The sequence below is a fragment of the Lepisosteus oculatus genome, chromosome 14, assembly GCF_040954835.1.
Source record: "Lepisosteus oculatus isolate fLepOcu1 chromosome 14, fLepOcu1.hap2, whole genome shotgun sequence".
NCBI lineage: Eukaryota > Metazoa > Chordata > Actinopteri > Semionotiformes > Lepisosteidae > Lepisosteus > Lepisosteus oculatus.
Window position 1 is genome coordinate 11879894 of NC_090709.1, and position 9237 is coordinate 11889130.

Sequence of the window (9237 nt, forward strand, 5' to 3'; positions counted from 1 at the left end):
TAACCCACGTGGGACTCTGATGCCCATGGAACTTTCAGCCAATCAACGAGCTGAAGTTCCTCCAGGTAAAAACAGGCAACACAGAGAGCCTGAGAGATTCAGAAGGGAAGATTCAGTGAGATTCAGTGGACAATTCAAAGGAGAATTCCAGGGCAGGACGGCCCAGGAGCAGAAGGCTCCCAAGGGTAGGACATTCTCGCAGCGCGCCTCCTGACCATCCTGAGACTCAGCCCGGACAACCACGGAACGGCCAGTGTGTCCAAGTGCCAGAACTTTCCTTTGTTCTAAGAGTCTAGAGTGGAGGTTGCCAGAGAGTAACCAGCAGCAGGCCTCGTAAACAGGTCGGAACTGTGGACAGCTGAATCACTATTCAGAACTAGCTCTTCATCAGGAACGAACCGGTCCTCTTCCTGACTTGCTGGGACCCACAGTCATCTTTTCTCCTGTGCACAAACTTTGCTAGTTAAAGCCAACACTAACTAGCCGGTCAGTGAGCATCAGCAGCGCACCGTCACAAGCCGCACAGCACAGCCTGGCACGTAGCCAGAGAGCGCGGATTGGACAGCAACAGCCTGCAACTGTTTCTTTGTGCCCGCAGGAGATCTGAATCCCCAGAGATTGGATGAGTATTCAACTTCAATGCATTACAGCTCGAGAATTCAATTGTTATCCCAACCAGTTGATATCAATTTAATTCCTAAGAGTTATGTACTTGTTTTGAGTATCTAATGTAGAAGTTGTAACCAAGTTCACTTTACGAAACGGTCTTAATGAATGATATACTGAACGTATGTCCTCTTGATATATGTAACTCTTTGTAACTGACTGAATATATACCTTTTGTATTCTGATAACCCTCTCGATAAGATCTGTTAGGTTTATATGCATATTCTATGTATTAATAAATGTATCCTCGTGTATTAGTACCTGTGTGTGTGCGTTGTTTGAGTTAGGTCGCATGGTTGGACTCTAAAGCCATCAAAAGAATCAACTTTGTGATTTACTGCTACAATTAATAATTGTCTCAGTAAATGCCCAAACCCTACATAACTGGTGCCTTCAGAGAGCCACTACATTACATTTTGGCTATGGCAACGTTACATATTTGGCGTCCCTGAGATGGGTTTCTTACATATTCGGCGTCCCTGAATGGCTATGAAACATTACATTGCCCTGGAGCAGTTGGGGTTAAGGGCCTTGCTCAGAAGCCCAGTGGAGTAGGATTCCAACCACAGGCGCAGATCCTTAGCCACAGAGCCACTGCTCCACCCCAAGTATGTAAAGTAAAGTATTGTTGTAACAGAAGAAATAAGGTTCTTGATCCCGAGATGAAGTAAAACAGATGAGTTTATTGCATGCAAGGAACAATAAAGCCGAAGTCTTGTTTCCCGCAAGAAACAACAAAACCGAAGTATTGTTCCCCGTACTGTTACAAACTTTTGGGTTATATAGTGTCTTCTTCTCCGTTTCTGACGTCACTCGGTCTGATGGTAAAGAGGGGGGTTCATGGTATTTGGCCAGTTTACGATGTTCTGGACAAATGGTCAGTTTAAGATTACACCCAGGGGGGTTCCTAGCTTGCATCTGCAATCCTTATCAGTTAACCCCCTTTCCTGCCATAAACCCCAGCTTGTGACTTAGAAGTCTAAACCTCATACAGAAAGGATTAAATTCAAACCCCCATCTTCACATCTTTCTTCAGTATAGTAAAGAATATACAGTATATAAAGCACGCAAACTTAAATGTTCAAAGTTTTCAGGCTCTTTACCATTTTCCTTCACATATGGAAAAAGTTCGATGTGTTCTTGTCACATTTCTCCAAGTAAATAATCTACACAAGAGCGCATGTAACAGTACAGGACATACAGTGAGGAATTCGCGCAGCTTTCAGCTCAGTGCAGAGTCCAGAGGGAGGAATCGCTCGCTGAACGATTTCTCAGGAAATATCGGTTGAGATTCAACAGGTGCTTCTTCAACAGCTACGACAAGTTGGAAGACTCATTGAAGTCTGAAGAGATCAGCCTCTGTGACAGAGTGTCCAGTGACACTAACTAACTGTCCTACTGTTCTCTGCTAACGTAGGGTGAATGTTGATTTAGGTGAATGTAAGGTTTCTTTCTTGTAAAATATTTTTGAGCGTATTTTTGCTGCTGAAAATTAATCTTGTGTATTTGAATGAATTCTGATATTGTCACCTAATTCTATACATTGTTTCATCAGACTAGAACATTTAGAGGAGCTCAATTGCATTAATTAATTGCATAGTGATATTATTTCTTGCCGTTTAAATACTTCAGTCAAAACTGTAGAGAAGTTGCTCCTGTTTTCACCATTATAAGAACTGTGATGCACCAGTATTATTTACTCTCATAAAAGTATTGTAATTGTATTGTTCTGTTCCGTTACAGCCTTGAGTGACACAAATCTTCTCCTTTACTGCACTACACTTCTCCAGAGGCCAGTTCAGCACACAAGGATCCTCAGTCAAACAAACACTGCAATCATTTGATAAATGCCATTTCTCATCCTTTCTCTTAGTGTTGGTGCTACTATTGTATGCAAAGGAGGCGACTTGACAATGAAAGGTGTAATCATCTTAAAAAGAGTCTTCATGAAGGTGTGTGTAGGCAAGCTCTCCTCTGGCAATTGACCGGGCTTGTGAAGAAACCAATCTCATTCAACAACCATACAAATTGCACAGCTTAAGGCACATGAAGCACAATTCGTGGGCTAATTGACACAAAACAATGTCACTTCACATTATCCACAAAGCTGTTTTGCTTGTTGACCACCTCTTCCTACATTACAGTGAGCACATACTGTATATTTCAGTATCTTTTATTTACCTTACTATTTTACTGTCCCTTTCACCCATGTGGAGATGTATCCACAGCCAAAACCCCGTGTTTCGCCCTACGTTTGTGCCAGTTTTACAATCGGTGTAGGAGCCTGCCTTACAGAGGTCCAGTGGCACAGTTGGTCAGTGTGTGGTATGCATGTAGCTGTGCACAGTGGAGTTATAATGAGGTTGTGTGTTCAAACCTTCCCTGGAGCATTAAGTCTTTTGAACGTTTTCCACCCATAAAACATTCATTCGCCGTAGTAATTTCACTGTGACTTTGCAGGTAAAATATTCTTAATGAGAATAATATTTCATATGTGATAAATAACTGAACTAGAAAATATTGGAGAGAAATGGCTAGTCACACTATTTGCAGCAGGCACTCAGACAGAGAAATGTCCTGTCATTAAAGAAAATTCATGAAGAAGAGGAGTGACATCATTGCAAAGGCGATATTTTCTGATGTCTGTCTTGGTTAATAATCATTTGCGTGGGAATTACTTCTGTCATTATTACTAATACTGATAAAAACAGAGAACTTACAGCTCTCTGGAAGTTGGCCTGGACTCTAGAAAGTGTTTTTATTTGCAAGCGGCTCTGGAACTCAACACCTGTTGATGGGTCACTTCTGTCAGACACATCAGTGGAACCCAAGCCCACCTACACACACATTCACACACACTGACAGATATACTGTACACCTACACTCTCACACACATTTACACTCACAGACACATCACACATTTATACACACAATAAGACACTCACACACTCACATATATACACTCACAGACTCACAGATACACAAATAGACACTATATACGCACATAGACACCTACATACACTCTTAGGTACAGACACACTATAACTAACACTAATGCAGATACTGCTAATATTACAACAGTAACACAATCACCAAAACTTACACTATCATTGTTACTAACACTGACAAAAACTACTACTAGACTAATAATACTTATAATAACAGTAATACTCTCATGAAAACTAACATGATGATGATGAGTGTTAATACTCTGACACTAACACTATAAGTATCACTAATATTACATAAATACTAGCATTAAAACTAAAACTATCAGTAATGCTATCATCATTAATACTCACATAGACACTACACACACTGACAGACATGCCCACACATACACTTACAAATATAAAACTACACACTGACAAACACCACACACTCACGGACACAAACCATACACACACATTCTCAGGCATGCATTCACAGAAACAAATAGACACTATGCATACTCATAGACACACACTTATAGACACCAAACACTCAGAGACCCCACACGCTCACACACTAACAGACACAACAAGCTCACAGACACATACCTACACACTCACAGACACACAGCCCACACACACAGACACCACACACTTCCAGACACGCACCCACACACGCACAGATACTACAAACTCACTTACCTACAGATACACTATAACACAAATATAAATACTACTAATACTACAACAGTAACACTATAATTATAATTAATATTAACATGAATATGAACATTAAAACTAAAACAATCAGTAGTGCCACTGTCATTAATACTCACATGAACACTAGCATTAAAACTACCAGTTGTAATCTCAGTAATATTAACATGAAGACACTGATATTAGTATTAGTTGCTGCTCGTTGCTCGTGACGTCACACCGCTCTCTGTGACAAATGCGAGACACTTAGACGCGTGCAGTGACGAGGCGCCTGTCGCCGTGGTTACCATTCTTATGATTTATAAACACTGGAAAAATGCATTTAAACTGTTACATACATTTATGAACTTGAAATATCATTTTCTAGCTCTAGGATACAGTTACCTAAATAATAATATGAATAATCATTGTTTAATTTCGGATTGAACATTATTAACCCTAAACGCACTATGGTAATTGGTCGATACAGTCTTTATTAACTGTTCTCTAGATACTTAAACAGGGTCAAGAAAAGAATCAGTACTCACCAATCGGTGAAGTTAATCGATTTTTCTACGGTTCTTCTCCGTGCGCTCCGTGAGCCTCCCGCGCTCTTTCTCTCTCTGATCCCGGTGCTCTGGCTGGTGTCTGTGACATCACAGCGCTTATTCTGACAGAGCAGAGCGCGTCTCCGCTGCTTTTGTGTGTCTTTTTCATGAATGCCAGAGGTACTCGAAATGTTGCAAAAAGAAAAGCGTTTTTTTTTGTTTTGTAAAAAAGTGTGAGCTGATTTTTATTTTATACAGGAAACGCATGCATGTTGAAACACTATTTAAATTCTATAAATAACTGAGAAATAATAAAGCAAGGAAAACATGATATATGTAAAAATACAATTTGATCACATAATTTACTTCATTACCTCTGGTGGTTATATGTTTTTTTTCTGTTGTGTTTTTTTCTCTTGTACATGTTTCTTAATCTTCTGGTTGTAGTTAAATTTGTAAATTCTATACGTTTAATAAAAAAAGTTTTAAAAAATAGCGCATCTCTGCTGGAGGAGACTCCTGGTTTTCATACAAATATAACATCTCCAAAAAACTAAACCGGGCTGTGAAGAGAGGCGATTTGTAACAGTTGGAGAAGGAGAGCGACAAACCGAGGAATGAAAATCATTAAACAGAAAAAAAATAGTTTACTTCACAGATTATTGCGTTACAAAGCGTACCCGTGTGGAGCAGTAGAGAACAAGCACGAGTCCCTGAAATAAGTGCTTTTAAGGGTTTTAGACTCCTGATCCTGGAGGTGTATACTGGTTTTATTACCACCAAGCTCTCACTTCTATAGGTAGTCTGATGATTTCACTTAACTTTATAATTGTAACAAGACTTCACCTAATTGTACATTTATAAGACTGTCTGTGAGACACTTGTGAGAGCAGCTGAATCCCAGGGCTGGTGTGGAATCACACACAGACAGATCTTCTTCTGTGTGATCTGAGTCCCACTGCTCAGAGCTACAGACTGGTCAACTGGTCACTATTTTAGTCACGACCATCGGCCTTTGGCTACTAATAATCAATATACTGATCAGAGTGTCAATACTGGTGTTTATTACATTAATACAAAAATAATTCCACACTCACTTGTGTTATAAAACACTTAAAAAACATGTTTGGAGGCTGATATACATTAAAGAAAGTAATACTGAAGGGCTGGAAGTCCTGGAAAGGGTTTATTGAAGTTTCTTGCTTCTGCCCTGGAACAGAGCCCACAGCTGCCAGATCAGTGACCCCTGAGCCCAGTTCACAGAGAGGAGAATCAGGAGCACTTTTATGTATCTAAGAGGGCTGGGAGAAAGGGGAAAAGGGGGAAATGTGACTTGAGTCCAGGCTGTTCTGTCTGATATTGTTCATGTACAGTAGCAGCACTGATTGTCTGAATATCTTCTGGTTCTGGATTGTGAGGATAGAGAGCAGTACAGCATTGAGCTTCTGTCTGAGTGTGAGTCTGAGCTGTGAATCTGACTGAGAAGAGAATAATGATTTTTTATTCTGCCTCTGAGAATTTTTCTTCTTTGCCAAGTGGTGTTACATCCCCTTCAGATACTCTGCACAGACTGCACAGAGTGAGAGAAGAGGAGAGAGAGATGGACAGATAAGAGCACACACAGCGAGACAGACATACGTCTTGATTTACTTTGAAGCAAGTTTCAAAGGTAAACGCAGACGTCACTTTGAGCACTTGGTCTTTTATAGTACAAATATCACACTGTGCTCTACATGGCCGTGTCTTCAAGATTGTTGTGAACCAACACAGTGGGCAAAAGACGTATAATATACGTCTATTAAACGCATACCTTAGACGTCTAAATGTGGTCTACAATTCGTCTAGAATGAAATTCTAATATACGTCTAAAGTTATACGTCAATTATACGTCTATGTTTAGACGTTCGTTATACATAAATGGTTGGAGTTCTATTATACGGATAAATTTAGAGGACTATTATACTGTACATATATGGTTGGAGTTCCGGATAACTTTAGAGGACTATTATATGTATATGGTTAGAGGTCTATTATACGGATAACATTAGAGGTCTATTATACGTATATGGTTAGAGGTCTATTATACGGATAACATTAGAGGTCTATTATACGTATATGGGTAGAGGTCTATTATACATCAAAGATAGGTTTTATAGGTGTAGAAACAAGTAAACCAAGCCAATGATTAGGTTTAGAAATTTATTCTGAAAATACACATTCACACCTGAAACATATGTATTTCAAATTATACATTGTATACAATCAATCAACAATCAACATATGGGCAATAATCATAAAAAACACAACTAGTCTTAAACTTCAGCTACAAATTCTGGCAACATGGCAATATACAGTATAGTAATGACAAACATAAAACTAATTACATTAACACACTAACTCAAAACCACATTTTGATTCAAATATACATTTTAAAATGTACAACTTCTATATTTCCAAGAAAAAAAAATATTACAATGGAAGTTAAGACGATTTTTGTCCACTATTTGCAAACCCTGTCTAATTGTCCTAACAGTTAGAACCAAAAACCTATTATTTTCAGTGTCCAGATCTCCTGGCCCCCTGCCTTGCATATACATTCTTCACGTAACACATTGCGTGCTCCTTTATTTCTTTTTCCGCTGATGTAGGGTGGGACTTCAGCACCGCAGCTAGGAGAAAATTATATAATATTACTTCCCAAATAAATGATGATTAATATCTTCTTTAGTATAATCTAAAAAATGAACGGTTTACTAAGCTCAAAGCTGAAATAAATGTATAAAATTTGGCTTGCATCATAGCAGTTGAGCAATAAAGTCTGTCCTAATTAAAGAGTACCCAAAGTTTGAAAGTACAACATAGAATAAGAATAGAGAAATGGCAAAACCATTTTGTGTCATCTTCCCCATTCACACTATTTTTATGTGCCATTTTCTGCTTATTCACGTACTATTTTAATCAAAATAATATTAAGAAAGATCTGTATGTATTTAGATAGTATTATTATTGTTCATACTTACTCGTCAAAAGAGGATTGCTGAGATATTTGCGGATATACTTCTACGTTTGAAAAACGTGTCCAAAATGGTGACCAACGAATACTAGCAATGCATTGTGGTATATAACCGGAAAATATGCTGGGTTCGATATTTTCTCAACGTATGCGTTTATTAATGTTGTCGATATTATGGTTGGAATTTAACATTGATAATACATCGCGGCTATGTGCCCCCTGCTATGAGCTGATGTGCAATTATAACGCATGCAGTTAGTAAGGATCGGTCACTGTTGTATGGTATTATATATAATGACATTATGGAATAGGATGGGGACAGGCCTGGCATCACGGGGGGAGGGAGGAATGTCGCCCCTTCAGTTTTGGACAAAAAGATTTACCTAACTTAATTTGCACCCTAAAAAAAATAGTTGTACTTTGTCAATGGTCAGACAACACTAAATGACACGAACAGTCACTCAGTCTGTTTGATGGGCAGGAGGGCTATCCGTCCAGGAACTGCACATATCAGTGTCGTTATTGAGTGTCAACATTACGATCCTGTTTGCTCAGGTGGACCGATTCCTTGCAGTAGTTTATCATTATACTTAAAATCGTTATATAACTAGGACTAGTTATAGCAGTCTGTGCTTTCTGTTGGTTTTACAACATTTTTTTCTTAACGATTCAGAACGTCCATGTAGCTGCAAAAATGAACGCTTATGGTACTTTTCGCTCCAGGCAATACAAACCGTGAGAGTGACGAAAAATGTGAAACTGAACTTCATCGCAAATACCAGATTGCTAGTCGTTATCTTCTATCATGAAGCACTAATCAATGGCATAGCTGCGAGATTTCATTTGGGTAGCTGCACCGTACAGCTCCGTTTCAACCGAAATATCACCCCCCCTCAGAATTTCAGATGCCCCCCTACAGCTTTTTCCCCGGGCACCGCGCACTGATGGGGGACGGGGTGTCCAGGAAATGGTATCAACTTTTCTCAAGAAAATAAAAATAGAAACTCTATAGGCACTCAAACATTTTACTGTTTTTTTTCAGGCAGGTGGCAAGACCCCCTCAGCAAAACCCTTGTATGCCAAGCTGTGGGCATTGATTCGTCGAATATACGTATATTCACGGCGAAAATACGGCTATACGTATATATACGTCGCCTCGACGTATAATCAACGTCGAATTGCAACCGTAAAATCGACGACATTAATAAACGCATATATAACGTCGAAAACACATCTAACACAGTGCCTGAGGCTTTTTACTGTATGTATCGTGTGTGCCGCAACTAGGAGTATACGGCACTCTGCACAGTGTACGAAGTAAATTATTTTCGCAGTAATTAATTTACACGTGTATAATAAATATAGTAATAAATATAATAAATTA